General features: G+C 42.3%; 1 pseudogene; it reads right to left on the bottom strand.

Annotated features, from left to right (window-relative positions):
• Positions 1–3074: 3074 nt before the first annotated feature.
• Positions 3075–13226, bottom strand: LOC109942959 (uncharacterized; annotated as a pseudogene).
• Between the last annotated feature and the right edge of the window lie 2194 nt (positions 13227–15420).

The raw sequence follows: 15420 nt of genomic DNA, 5'->3' as shown, positions 1-15420 counted from the left end.
TAGAGTCTAGTGCTACATCCACAGCTACCGATGATGGCCTCATTAAAAAGAATGAAAAACTTAAGGCTAAGTTAGCTAGCTCCCAAGAAGCTATTGAAAATTTGTTACGAAAAATGGAAATTCTTAGCATACACAATAATGGGCTAACTACTAAGCTAGAAATCATTGGTAGCACCCTAGAAGTATCTTTAGTTGAAATACCTAAAATTATTAAGAAATATGCTTCTACCTCCTGCTTTGATTTAATTGATGATTCTAACCCCTGCAATCAAGTTCTTGTTAAGAATGTTATTATAGAAACTTGTTCGGACAAGATTGCAATGGAAAATGAGCAATTAAAGCAAGAAGTGACTCGCCTTGGAAAAGCCTTGTATGACAAGAAAGGCAAAGCCAAACAAATCCAACCTCCATAGGATAACACCACTGCAGGAGTGAACAAGCCTGTGGAGGGCGAAACTGTGATTTAAAGGCTATATCACAAAGAAGGCCACAATTCTTTCCAATGCAAGGCGAAGACCGGGGATAAGCAAAAGAAAATGCTTAAGCAAAAGCTAACAAGCAAAATCTCCAACACCTACATCAAAAGGGTGGATAAAAAGGTTGCTACGCCATATTTGATCAAGAAGAAAAAGAATGGAAAGGTGATAGCAATCAAGGCCAACAAGCAAGCCAACAAAGGGAAAGGGGCCAAACGCATCTGGGTGCCAAAGGAAATAATTTCAACCATGAAAAGCACCAAGAAGGTTTGGATCCCAAAAGGGAAGTGAGGAGTCCGAAGAAAGACATGGAATTTGGAGACTTGGCAAAGTTGGGATGTATATCATGGGATACATCATATTGGATCAAGTTTATTGTCAAGTGGGTTAGTGAATATTTTGGACCTAAATTTCCCCACCCATGACTAAGGTAACTAGATTTATTGTATTCCTTATTTTTAGATATGCGTATCTATTTTCTTATATCTAGTTTTACCTTTCATGCTTAGTATTTCATTTGGTACTTACTTTAGATTAACAATGCATGCATACAAGGTAAATCACATGGTAGGATTACTCGTTCTCATTTCATATTCTTGAGCAAACCTACATGGTTCAAAATATTTAATTAAGCACGGCACATAGCTTATTTAACTTCCCTAAGTAAATGACACTAATGCTTCAAAATCTTATATCCTACAATTGGTATCATTTAACTTATATGTGCCAAAGCTTGGATTATGGATAATATGCCCCTCTTGATATCAAATCAAAGTGCATGTCTCCTACAAGTATTCAAAACTTGTATCCACACTTTCAGGGGGAGATTACTCTATAATCTAAGTCTTTGAGACCAATACCTGTTTTCAAGTCTATTTCATGTAGTAGTCTCATTGTAAGGAAAATAAAGTCCCCGGAGAAAGACAACAAGCTTCCACTGCAAATCTACAAGAATTCTTATGTCTCACAAGTCTGCCATTGGTCTTCAATTGGTCTGCAATTGACTTTCAATTGGTATCTTTGAGACTATATTTAGTATCATTTACATGTCTTCTCCAATATTTGATTAGACTATATTTCATATCTTATACTTCCCATGTTGCTATAAATGCATATATTTTTGACTCATATTTTGTTACCTATGCATAAGGGAAGTTAGTTTATTCAAATCATGTCTTGCACCTCTATTTCTCACATGCTTTTTCCAAGATCTCTGTCATGGGGAGTATTTCTTCGTCTCTAAAGGGGGAGAAAATTCTTTCTAAGGGAAAACACTCGCTTAGGCTATGTTCGGTAGTCATGGTTATAATCCACAAGTGGAATTAATCCAGACGTGAATTGAGTGGATCCCCTGTCGTCACTTTTTCCCTGTGTGGTTTAATTCCCTGTCCATTAATTCCCTGTCTCCTTTTTAACTTGTTCGGTTAGCCATACAGTAAACAACAATGACACTTCTTGTTCGGTTAGCCCATACAGTAAACAACAGTAACAAAATTACTTGTTACAGTAACTTAATGCACCAGAACAAAATTATTCTGAACACAGTTTAATTTTATTATAACAGTAACAGTAACTTGTACAGAATAATTTTATTATAACAGTAATAGTAAGTTGTACAAGAGGTCAACAGAATAATTTTATTATAACAGTAACAGTAACTTGTAGAGTTTAAGATGCACCAGAACGTTCATATCACTTCATGCACGAGAACGTTTAGAATATAAGCAGAATGTGTACAGTTTAACATGCACCAGAACCACTAGCCATACATGGTTTGACATGCACCAGAACGTGCAGAACCGATTACAGTTTGGCATGACCAAAACCGGTTACAGTTTGGCATTTCACCATCTATACATCAAAGATTATTGTCCAACTGGTCTAGACCTTCTCATCTCTCTAGCAACTCCAGCCACATCTAGCCATCATCTTACCAACGATCTGTATGTGAGAAACACCAATGAATTAGCTTTTGCATCCCAAATTGTAATCGTTCTTCAGAGTACAAAGTTCAGATGAGACATGTAAAATGCTAAGGTAATAGACAAGACAAGTTTGAACCATATAATAGTGTACTTCAAGCTAACAGATAAGACAAGTTAATGTTTAAGATCATTGCTACAAACAATACTAACTAGCTATTATAGAAAATGGCATCAGGAAAAGAATATTTGCAGTTAGGCGCGATCTCATGACATTAGGTGAGATCATGACATATAAAGCAACATTTATATATTCTAAGAATGCTATTCTGGTTCGAAATGTTAAAAGTTATGAAACAACAGTACTGCAAAATGAAGTTCATGCAACTATATCATGGAAACATGAAACTTTGACTGAGCTTGATCAAAATATGAAAGATGCCAATCCTTCGAAGTTGTTCGGTTGCTTCTCTGAATTTACTATGCACAATCACTTAGTTGAGTGCAAATTGCAAATAAAGATAAAACTAAACAAGCCCTTATCATGCAACGAGACTAAGGTATAAAACTAGACAACTCATGAGCTATCATATCATCTGTATACTTATTGTGAAGAATTCATGACCTTATCATGCAAAATCGAGTTAGGATATGCAATTAACCTTAGGTATACCTGCTAAGCCATCTCGTCCCTAAACCACATCAATGCAGCCTCTCTATCATCATTGCATGCGCTCAAGAAAATTTGGCGATTGTCAGGGTCCTTGAACACCTTATAGGCTTTGACCTTCTCCTCCTTGGTGACCTCCAATGTGTTTAGAACTTATATGCAATTCTTAATTGAGAAGTCATCACCTTCTCTTGCCTCCCTTTCTCTTGCTAATAGTGTTGCTTCATATTTAGCTTGTTTGCTTCTAATGTCTAGGTACCTCTCCATCAATACTTCTATGTTGGAGCTCTTCTTCGGCCTCTTTGGTCCTTTTTCTTCTTCGTTCCTTGAAACAGCAGAAGTCCTTTTTGACCTTTCATCCTGCCTATTAGCATTTACATCAACCCCTTCAACTTCATACACTCTGTCTTCTACTTCATTTTGTCTGTGATCTGCCAAAGGGTCTCCCACATCTTCACGGTCTTCTACATTGATAGGAACATCTCCAGACCCAATTTGTGTGAGATCTGGACCATTTGGTTGAGTAGAAGTAAAGTTGTAGGTCCCTTCAGCAGTATTACCTATACAATGAAGTTTTAGTGCAAGAAATAGTACAACATAGTGAATAAACTTAGTTACTGGTAAAAGGAAAACTAACCATCATGTAGCTCTCCCAAAGCTTCAAACAGAGGAAAAGATTTGTTGCAGAATTTTTTAGCCCTTGGAAATGACTGCACAATAAAGTAAGAAACTAAATGTGAGATCAATAAAACAAACAACACTTAAATATTCATGTAAATGCCAAGCTAAGAACTGACAACACACAAAAAGATCTCAAGTTTACAGAAACATGGTAATAAACTTACTTTGATTATGTTGTCCCATATCGGTGGATCAGCTTGAATCATACACCTTTTCACATCCCAAGAAACTTCGCTTTGTTTCCTCGCATCTTTCAACATCCTGTAATCTCTCTTTAACTCCTTTTCCTTTTCTTGGATTTGAACTTTTGAGAAACCTGCATATCTTTCCCTCTCTTGAAATTCCTTGGCAATCTTGTTCCATGCATCGGGTGTCCAACCATTGTTACCCTTATATTCAGGTGTATTGTGTTCATGTAACAAGTCAACAAGGGTCTTCTCTAACATAGAATTCCAATTTGCTCTTGTTTTCCCTGCAAATCAGCACATAAGCAACATAAGAAAGTGAAAGGGAAATGTGCCCTTGGGCCATTTCTAGTATATTTTGGTGATTAAGTGTCCAACACATATTGAGTGAGTTATTACATGCCAAATAGAGAATGAAGTGCAAATCAACAAGAAGGTATGTTTCTAGACTTAGTACATTTATTTTTGTGTACTAATGAAGTTATCTAAGTGCTAGAAACAGGAAAAGAAAGGATTGGAAAAGAGGGTCTGTGTGCAGCCAAGACTCAGCTCGGCTTGGCACACCGAACTGTCCGGTGCGCCAGGCCAGCTCCGGTGAACTGGCCACTCTCGGGAAAACTTCGGCGGTGTACGGCTATAATTCACCGGACTATCCAGTGGTGCACCAGACTGTCCGGTGAGCCAACGGCCGCCAGCGCAACGGTCGGCCGCCAAATCCACGGGCGACGCGTGGCCCACGCCAATGGTCGGCTGGGGGCACCGGACTGTCCGGTGTGCACCGGACAGTGTCTGGTGGGCCAACCAGCCCAAAATTACAACGGTCGGTTGTGCCAGGAATGGAAGGAAATTGTGCACCAGACATGAACAGTGGTTGTCCGGTGGTGCACCGGACTGTCCGGTGCGCCACCTGACAGAAGGCAACTTTGGCCTTCCAAGAATGCCTCCAATGGCTCCTAGCTGCCTTGGGGTATAAAAGGGACCCTTAGGCGCATGGAGGAGTCACCTAAGCATACCTTGAGCATTCTAAGTCTTTCACATTCCGTCTTCACGCACTTGATTGACTTTGTTAGTGATTTGAGCTCCGTTCTAGTGGTGAACTTGTTGCGCTTCATTTGAGCTCAAGTCTTGGCTTGTATGTGTGAGTATTGCTGCGGATTTGTGTGTGTTGCTTCCCACCCTTACTCTTGTGCTTTCACCGTGATCTTTATTGTAAGGGCGAGAGACTCCAACTTGTGGAGATTCCTCGTGAACGGGAAAAGAGATAAGAAAGAAGAACACCGTGGTATTCAAGTTGATCATTGGATCACTTGAAAGGGGTTGAGTGCAACCCTCGTCCATTGGGACGCCACAACGTGGAAGTAGGCAAGTGTAGTACTTGGCCGAACCACGGGATAACTCGCGTGTCTCTTGTGATTGCTTTTCTGTGATCACTTGTGTATTCGCAAGAGCTCGCTACTTAGCCATACTAACACTTAACAAAGTTTTATTGGCTATTAGTTGTTGAATTTTACAGGATCACCTATTCACCCCCACCCCCCTCTAGGTGCTCTCAATTGGTATCAGAGCCGTTCTCTTCACGAAAGCGACTAATCGCCCGAAGAGATGGATCCTAAGGGAAAGGGGATGGTGGTCAACGACAAGGAGAAGGAGTCCTTCCTCAACGAGCCGAGGGACGACAAGCCCACTGACTCTGGCTCAAGTCATAAGAAGAAGGACAGGAAGAAGAAGAGGCGCATCAAAAAGATCGTCTACTACGACAGCGATGAGTCTTCTTCCCCAAGAGACGACGACTACGACGAGAAAAAGAAACCGGTTAACTCAAATTTTACATTTGATTATTCTCGTATTCCGTATAATTCCAATGCCCATTTGCTTTCTATTCCTCTTGATAAACCTCCACACTTCGATGGAGAGGACTACGCTTTTTGGAGTCACAAAATGCGTAGTCACCTTTTCTCTCTCCATCCTAGTATTTGGGAGATAGTTGAGAATGGAATGCAATTTGATAGTACGGATAACCCTGTATTCATTAACGAACAAATTCATAAGAATGCACAAGCTACCACTGTTTTGTTAGCATCATTGTGCAGGGATGAATACAACAAGGTGAGCGGCTTGGACAACGCCAAGCAAATATGGGACACCCTCAAGATATCACATGAGGGGAACGACGCCACCATGATCACCAAAATGGAGTTGGTGGAAGGCGAGCTAGGAAGGTTTGCCATGATTAGGGGAGAGGAGCCAACGCAAACGTACAACAGGCTCAAGACCCTGGTCTACAAGATCAGGAGCTATGGAAGCACGAGATGGACGGACCACGACGTCGTCCGGCTTATGCTCAGGTCCTTCACTGTTATTGATCCTCATCTTGTGGACCTCATCCGTGAAAATCCCAGGTACACAAAGATGACTCCCAAGGAGATTCTTGGGAAGTTTGTGAGCGGGCGGATGATGGTGAAGGAAGCATGATACGTTGATGATGCTCTCAATGGCCCTCTACCCGTCTACGAGCCTCAACTCGTTGCTCTCAAAGCAACAAGTAGCAGGGAGGCACTACCTAGCAAGGTGGCACAAGTTGAGGCGGCTAGGCTAAACGAGGATGAGATGGCCCTAATCATAAAGCGCTTCAAGACCGCATTGAAAGGACACAAGGAGTACCCTAACAAGAACAAAGCAAAGGGAAAGCGCTCCTGCTTCAAGTGCGGTAAGACTGGTCATTTTATAGCGAATTGTCCCGATAACTCTAGTGACCAGGAACAAGGAAAGGGCGAGAAGAAAGAGAAGAAAAAGAGCTATAGGAAGGCAAAGGGCGAGGCACACATCGGAAAGGAATGGGACTCGGACTGCTCATCTTCCGATTCCGACGAGGAAGGACTCGCTGCCTTAGGCTTCAACAAGTCCTCTCTCTTCCCCAACGAACGCCACACCTGCCTCATGGCAAAGGAGAAAAAGGTAAGCGTTCGTGAAACTCCTAAGTATACTACTTCAAGCGATGATGAATCTAGTGATGATGAAGTAGACTATACTGAATTATTTAAGGGTTTAGATAGATCAAAAGTAGATAAAATTAATGAATTGATTGATGCCTTAAATGAGAAAGATAGACTACTAGAGAGGCAAAAAAACATTTTGTATGAGGAACATGACAAATTTGTTAGTGTTCAAAAGTCTCTTGCCTTAGAAATTAAGAGAAATGAATTACTATCTTCTGAGTTATCTACTTGCAATGAAACTATGTCTAGCTTGAAGAGTATTAATGATGATTTAAATGCTAAGCTAGAAGTAGTTAATAAATCTAGTTCTTGTGTAGAGCATGTTGTCATTTGTAATAGGTGTAAGGATTTTGATGTTGATGCATGTGTTGAGCACCTTACTTCTATTACAAAATTAAATGGTGAAGTGGCAAGTCTTAATACCCAACTTAAGACTTGCAAAAATGACTTTGATAAGTTAAAATTTGCTAGGGATGTCTACACCGTTGGTAGACATCCCTCAATTAAGGATGGACTTGGCTTTCGAAAGGAAGCCAAGAACTTAACAAGCCAAAGGGCTCCCATTCTCAACAAAGAGAAAGGAAAGGCCCATATGGCTAGTAGCATTCAAAGGAATCATGCATTCATTTATGATAGAAAATTTTCTAGGAATGCTCATTATAATAGGAGTTATGATGCTTATGATTCACATGCTATGATTGCTTCAAGTTCTACTTTTGTGCATGGTAGAAGTAGGCCTAGGAAGGGAAATGCTATTCATCATGTGCGTAGGAAAATGCATAATGAATCTGCTACTGTTTTTCATGCCTGCAACACTGATTTTGTACTTTCATGTAAAAATAAGAAAGTGGTTGCTAGGAAGTTGGGAGCCAAATGCAAGGGAGACAAGACTTGCATTTGGGTCCCAAAGGATATTGTGACTAACCTTGTAGGACCTAACAAGAGTTGGGTACCTAAAACCCAGGCGTAAATTGTCTTGCAGGTTTATGCATCCGGGGGCTCAAGCTGGATTATCGACAGCGGATGCACAAACCACATGACGGGGGAGAAGAAGATGTTCACCTCCTACGTCAAGAACAAGGATTCCCAGGATACGATTATCTTTGCAGATGGGAACCAAGGCAAGGTCAAAGGCTTGGGCAAGATAGCCATCACAAATGAGCACTCTATCTCTAATGTATTTTTAGTAGAGTCGCTAGGCTATAATCTCCTGTCTGTTGGTCAATTGTGCCACATGGGCTACAATTGTTTGTTTTCAAATGTAGATGTGTCTGTCTTTAGAAGGAGTGATGGTTCATTAGCGTTTAAGGGTGTACTAGACGACAAACTCTATTTAGTTGATTTTTCGAAGGAGGAGGCCGATCTAGATGCATGCTTAATTGCTAAGACTAGTATGGGCTGGCTGTGGCATCGTCGTCTAGCACATGTTGGGATGAAGAACCTTCACAAACTTCTAAAGAGAGATCATGTGTTAGGACTAACCAATGTATGCTTCGAAAAACATAGACCTTGTGCAGCGTGTCAGGCAGGAAAACAAGTGGGAAGCACTCATCACAACAAAAATGTGATGACGACATCAAGACCACTGGAGCTACTACATATGGACCTCTTCGGACCCGTCGCCTACCTTAGCATCAGGGGAAGTAAGTATGGTCTTGTTGTCGATGATGATTTTTCCCGCTTCACTTGGGTATTCTTTTTACAGGATAAATCAGAAACCCAAGGGACCCTCAAGCGCTTTCTAAGGTGAGCTCAAAACGAATTTGAGCTCAAAGTGAAAAAGATTAGAAGCAACAACGGGTCCGAGTTCAAGAATCTTCAAGTGGAGGAGTACCTTGAGGAGGAAGGAATCAAGCACGAGTTCTCCGCTCCCTACACACCACAGCAAAACAGTGTGGTAGAGAGGAAGAACAGGACGCTCATAGACATGGCAAGGACGATGCTTGGTGAATTCAAGACGCCTGAGTGGTTTTGGTCGAAGGCTGTGAACACAGCTTGCCACGCCATAAACCGGCTCTACCTTCATCGCCTTCTCAAGAAGACCTCGTATGAACTTCTGACTGGTAACAAACCCAGCGTCTCATACTTTCATGTATTTGGTAGTAAATGTTACATTCTAGTGAAGAAGGGTAGAAACTCTAAATATGCTCCCAAGGATGTAGAAGGGTTTTTGCTAGGTTATGACTCAAATACAAAGGTGTATAGAGTCTTCAACAAATCATCGAGTTTAGTTGAAGTCTCTAGCGACGTTGTATTTGATGAAACTAATGGCTCTCCAAGAGAGCAAGTTGATCTTGATGATGTAGATGAAGATGACGTTCCAACGGCCGCAATTCGCACCATGGCGATTGGAGATGTGCGACCACAGGAACACCAAGAACAAGATCAACCTTCTTCCTCAACAATGGGGCATCCCCCAACTCAAGATGATGAACAGGTTCCTCAAGAGGAGGCGTGTGATCAAGGGGAGCACAAGAAGACCAAGTTGTGGAGGAAGAAGCACTACGGGCCCCTCCAACTCAAGTCCGAGCAACGATTCAAAGGAATCATCCCGTCGACCAGATTTTGGGTGATATAAGCAAGGGCGTAACCACTCGCTCAAGATTAGCTAACTTTTGTGAGCATTACTCGTTTGTCTCTTCTATTGAGCCTTTCAGAGTAGAAGAGGCCTTGCTAGATCTGGACTGGGTGTTGGCCATGCAGGAAGAGCTCAACAACTTCAAGCGAAATGAAGTTTGGACCCTGGTGCCATGTCCCAAGCAAAATGTTGTGGGAACCAAGTGGGTGTTTCGCAACAAGCAAGACGAGCACGGGGTGGTGACACGAAACAAGGCTCGACTTGTGGCAAAAGGTTATGCCCAAGTCGCAGGTTTGGATTTTGAGGAGACTTTTGCTCGTGTGGCTAGGCTAGAGTCTATTCGCATTTTGTTAGCCTATGCTGCTCGCCACTCTTTCAGGTTGTTCCAAATGGATGTGAAGAGCGCTTTCCTTAATGGGCCAATCAAGGAGGAGGTGTACGTGGAGCAACCCCCTGGCTTTGAGGATGAATGATACCCCGACCATGTGTGTAAGCTCTCTAAGGCGCTCTATGGACTTAAGCAAGCCCCAAGAGCATGGTATGAATGCCTTAGAGATTTTCTAATTGCTAATGCTTTCAAGGTTGGGAAAGCCGATCCAACTCTTTTCACTAAGACTTGTGATGATGACCTCTTTGTATGCCAAATTTATGTTGATGACATAATATTTGGTTCTACTAACCAAAAGTCTTGTGAGGAGTTTAGCAGGGTGATGACACAAAAATTTGAGATGTCGATGATGGGAGAGTTGAACTACTTCCTTGGGTTCCAAGTGAAGCAACTCAAGGACGGCACCTTCATCTCCCAAATGAAGTACATGCAAGACTTGATCAAACGGTTCGGGATGAAGGACGCCAAGCCCGCGAAGACACCAATGGGCACCGACGAACATGTCGACCTCAACAAAGGAGGTAAGTCTGTTGATCAAAAGGCATACCGGTCTATGATAGGGTCTTTACTTTATTTATGTGCTAGTAGACCGGATATTATGCTAAGCGTATGCATGTGTGCTAGATTTCAATCCGACCCAAGGGAGTGTCACCTTGTGGTCGTTAAGCGAATTCTTAAATATTTAATTGCTATGCCTTGCTTCGGGATCTGGTATCCAAAGGGGTCTACCTTTGACTTGATTGGATATTTAGACTCCGATTATGCTGGATGCAAGGTGGATAGGAAGAGTACATCAGGGACGTGGCAATTTCTAGGAAGGTCCCTGGTGTCTTGGAGTTCAAAGAAACAAACTTCCGTTGCCCTATCCACCGCTGAGGCCGAGTACATTGCCGTAGGACAGTGTTGCACGCAACTACTTTGGATGAGGCAAACCCTCTGGGACTTCGGCTACAATCTGAGCAAAGTCCCACTCCTATGTGACAATGAGAGTGCAATCCGCATGGCGGATAATCCTGTTGAACACAGCCGCACTAAGCACATAGACATCCGACATCACTTTTTGAGACCACCAGCAAAAGGGAGATATCGAAGTGTTCTATATTAGCACCGAGAACCAGCTAGCCGATATCTTTACCAAGCCTTTAGATGAGAAAACCTTTTGCAGGCTGCATAGTGAGCTAAATGTCTTAGATTCGCGTAACTTGGATTGATTTATTGCATATATGTGTTTTATGCCCTTGATCAAGTTAATTTGTGCATTTATGAGATTTATTGTTTATTTATGGTGCTCAAGTTGTGCAAGGGATCCCCGAACCTCACAAGTCCATGTGTGAATGATGCACATATTTAGGGGGAGAAGTGCTACAACTTAACCCTTTGAGACTAACAATTGTGCTTGAGTTTACTTAATGCAGTCTCAAAAGTGAATTGAAAGGGAAAGGTGAACTTGGACCATGCAAAGACTTCCACTGCACTCCGGTAATAACTCCAAGTTCATATCTACGCTCTTATTGCCCTTTTGATCCTAATTAACAATTTTGGTGCAACAATGGGGTTAAAGGGCCAAGAATGATCCCGTTTTGGTGCTTAATGCCAAAGGGGGAGAAATTAAAGGCCAAAGCAAATGGATCAGCTACCACTTGAGAAATTTGAAAATAGTAGAGTTAGCACTTTTTGATTTGTCAAAATACTCTTATTTACAAAATTTGGTCTCTTATGGGGAGAATGTTTGATTATGGGAAAAAGGGGGAGTTTTTGGCTCGTGATCAATTTTTCTATTGGAATACCTCTCTTTATGCCTAAACAAGTGTGTTTAACTTAGAGATAGGAAAATGAGTTTGATTTCAAAAACAAACCAAGTGGTGGCAAAGAATGATCCAAATATACCAAATTTGAATCAAAAACAATTTTTGTTCTCAATTACATTGATGTTGCACTTCTATTGGTTGCTTTTTGATGTGTTGGCATAAATCACCAAAAAGGGGGAGATTGAAAGGGAAATGTGCCCTTGGGCCATTTCTAGTATATTTTGGTGATTAAGTGTCCAACACATATTGAGTGAGTTGTTACATGCCAAATAGAGAATGAAGTGCAAATCAACAAGAAGGTATGTTTCTAGACTTAGTACATTTGTTTTTGTGTACTAATGAAGTTATCTAAGTGCTAGAAACAGGAAAAGAAAGGATTGGAAAAGAGGGTCTGTGTGCAGCCAAGACTCAGCTCAGCTTGGCACACCGGACTGTCCGGTGGTGCACCGGACAGTGTCCGGTGCGCCAGGCCAGCTCCGGAGAACTGGCCACTCTTGGGAAAACTTCGGCGGAGTACGACTATAATTCACCAGACTGTCCGGTGGTGCATCGGACTGTCCGGTGAGCTAACGGCCGCCAGCGTAACGGTCGGCCGCCAAATCCGCGGGCGACGCGTGGCCCGCGCCAACGGTCGGCTGGGGGCACCGGACTGTCTGGTGTGCACCGGACAGTGTCCGGTGCGCCAACCAGCCCGAAGTTACAACGGTCAGCTGCGCTAGGAATGGAAGAAAATCGCGCACCGGACATGAACAGTGGTTGTCCGGTGGTGCACCGGACTGTCCGGTGCGCCACCCGACAGAAGGCAACTTTGGCCTTCCAAGAATGCCTCCAACGGCTCCTAGCTGCCTTAGGGCTATAAAAGGGACCCCTATGCGCATGTAGGAGTCACCTAAGCATACCTTGAGCATTCTAAGTCTTCCACATTCCGTCTTCGCGCACTTGATTGACTTTGTTAGTGACTTGAGCTCCGTTCTAGTGGTGAACTTGTTGCGCTTCATTTGAGCTCAAGTCATGGCTTGTGTGTGTGCGTATTGCTGCGGATTTGTGTGTGTTGCTTCCCACCCTTACTCTTGTGCTTTCATCGTGATCTTTATTGTAAGGGCGAGAGACTCCAACTTGTGGAGATTCCTTGCGAACGGGAAAAGAGATAAGGAAGAAGAACATCATGGTATTCAAGTTGATCATTGGATCACTTGAAAGGGGTTGAGTGCAACCCTCGTCCATTGGGACGCCACAACGTGGAAGTAGGCAAGTGTTGTACTTGGCCGAACCACGGGATAACTCGTGTGTCTCTTGTGATTGCTTTTCTGTGATTACTTGTGTATTCGCAAGAGCTTGCTACTTAGCCATACTAACACTTAACGAAGTTTTATTGGCTATTAGTTGTTGAATTTTACAGGATCACCTATTCACCCCCCCCCCTCTAGGTGCTCTCAGAAAGAACCAAAACTAATCAGAAAGAACCAACATGTATACCTTTTGGAGAGCCTCCATGTGTCTTTGAAGCAGTAGCTATAGGAGATTTTTTTTTCTTTTGTGCACCTTTAGATAAGAGCATATTAAATCTAGGAGACCCCCTTGCAAGCATGTTTAATCTTGGAGACCCCCTTCCAAGCATGGTAAGTTATAACATGAGCATAATTAGAACATGAAAGCATAATTGTGAACAACAATAATTTTTAGAGATTATTGAACTAAAAGCATATCGAATAACATTAAAGCATCATAACTAGTACAAACTACATTTCCTAAGAACATATTCTAATGCATCACTAATTGTTTCTATGTTGTTGATAATCAATCCACATTTTTTGTGCAATGGTGTCTCTGAGATTGTTGCCTTGTTCACTGCCTTGATCATTGCTTTGATCTCCATCTGGAAGGTCAACAACATTGCCTTGAACATTTTCTGCCTGATCTTCTAACCATTGTTCATCTCCTTTCAGAGACCGAATAATGTTGTGCAACACGGCAGCTGCTACCGATATCTTCACTTGGTTTTCTATTTTGTGAAACGTGGCAACCTTAAGGATGGGGAAGCATTTCTTTATAACTTCCAAGGCCCTTTCAATATGATTCCTCAACGCTGCATGGCGATGATTAAAGGTCTCCTTGTAATTTTGTGGTCTTCGGCGACCTGCCCCATATTCCTTCAAATGATACCTAACTCCGTGATATGGGGCAAGGAAAGATGATGTGTTGGCATAATCGCCATCTACTAAATAAAATTTCCCCAGGGGTACTTGAAAGCCATTGTTCATTGCAGCCCTAAGAACTCTAGCATCTGTCGCGGACCCCTCCCACCCAGTGGATATGAAAGTTACATTGAGATCAAAATCACACGCTACCATTACATTTTGAGTAAGAGTGCCCTTCCTATTCCTAAATGGAGTGGCTTTGTCAGGTGATATCGATATAGGCACATGAGTGCCATCGATTGCACCAATGCAATTCTGCATAGAAAAAAAACTGCATGTGATTTTCTAAACATTGGAAGGAAAAGAACAGTTATTGACATATGATAGAATAGTCCATGTAATCACCTTGAAGTAGGGATAAAACCGAGGATTCCTTTCGATTTTTTGATGGGCATGATTAGGATTTGGTGGCTTCAAGAATTGCTTGGAGAGGATAGGAACAACTAGGTCAAAGAAATGCTTTATGTGATGATGAAATGTATCACCACTATGCCCAAATTCTTCTATTAGGTCTTCAAACGAGGCATTATGGCTGAGCATGTATAAGAAGAATGCTAGCTTTTCCTCGACCTTAATTCTTGTATCACGAACCAGCCCCTCTCTTCTAAGATAACTTGCCAATGATTTGAAAATTTCAGGATCCATCCTAAACGCTACCCGACAGTTCTTAAAATGACCTTGAAGCAACTCCTGAACATGTTCTTCGCCACTTAATTTTGATGTATGCCTTCGCTTCTTTTCCCTTGCTATGTTTGAACTAAAGCCCAATATATGTAGCATAGGGAAAAAACAGCATCATATCTGTTGGGGACTTGTTCTCAAATGCTAAGAGTTAAGAACAAGGCAACATAAAAAATATTAAATATTAAAGTCCTTCGTCCTTCAAGACATTATGTCCCTTCGGATATAATGAATTCCGGACGAAGGTTGTGAAGGAAAAACCTTCGTTAGCACAATAAATGGCGAGGAGCCCTGTTTGTGGCACGCTTTTGGGAGAAACTGCAAGAATCACTTGGGACCCAAGTAATCCGGAGCTCAGCCTATCACCCACAGACAGATGGCCAGACAGAAAGGGTGAATCAGGTTTTGGAAGACATGTTGCGGGCATGTGCACTACATTATGGAAAGGATTGGGACAAGTGTCTGTCTTTGGCAGAGTTTTCTTACAATAACAGCTATCAGTCCAGTTTGAAGATGGCACCTTTTGAGGCTTTGTATGGGAGAAGGTGCAGGACACCACTAAACTGGTCTCAAGCAGGAGAAAGGGAAATTTTTGGGCCAGACTTGGTACTCGAGGCAGAGGCAAAGGTCAGGGTTATTACCAAGAACTTAGAAGCTGCTCAGGCCAGGCAAAGGAGCTATCATGATAAGAGGCGGAAGCCTCTACAGTTTGAGGTGCGAGATCATGTCTACCTTAAGGTATCACCCACCAAGGGTGTTCAGAGATTCGGGATCAAAGGCAAGTTAGCTCCTCGCTATATTGGACCCTACAAGATCAAGGAAGCTTGTGGGCCCGTA

Source organism: Zea mays, chromosome 10 (genome assembly GCF_902167145.1).
Source record: "Zea mays cultivar B73 chromosome 10, Zm-B73-REFERENCE-NAM-5.0, whole genome shotgun sequence".
NCBI classification, from domain to species: domain Eukaryota; kingdom Viridiplantae; phylum Streptophyta; class Magnoliopsida; order Poales; family Poaceae; genus Zea; species Zea mays.
Note: the sequence above shows the minus strand (reverse complement) of the source record. Positions and strands in the feature narration are given on the sequence as shown.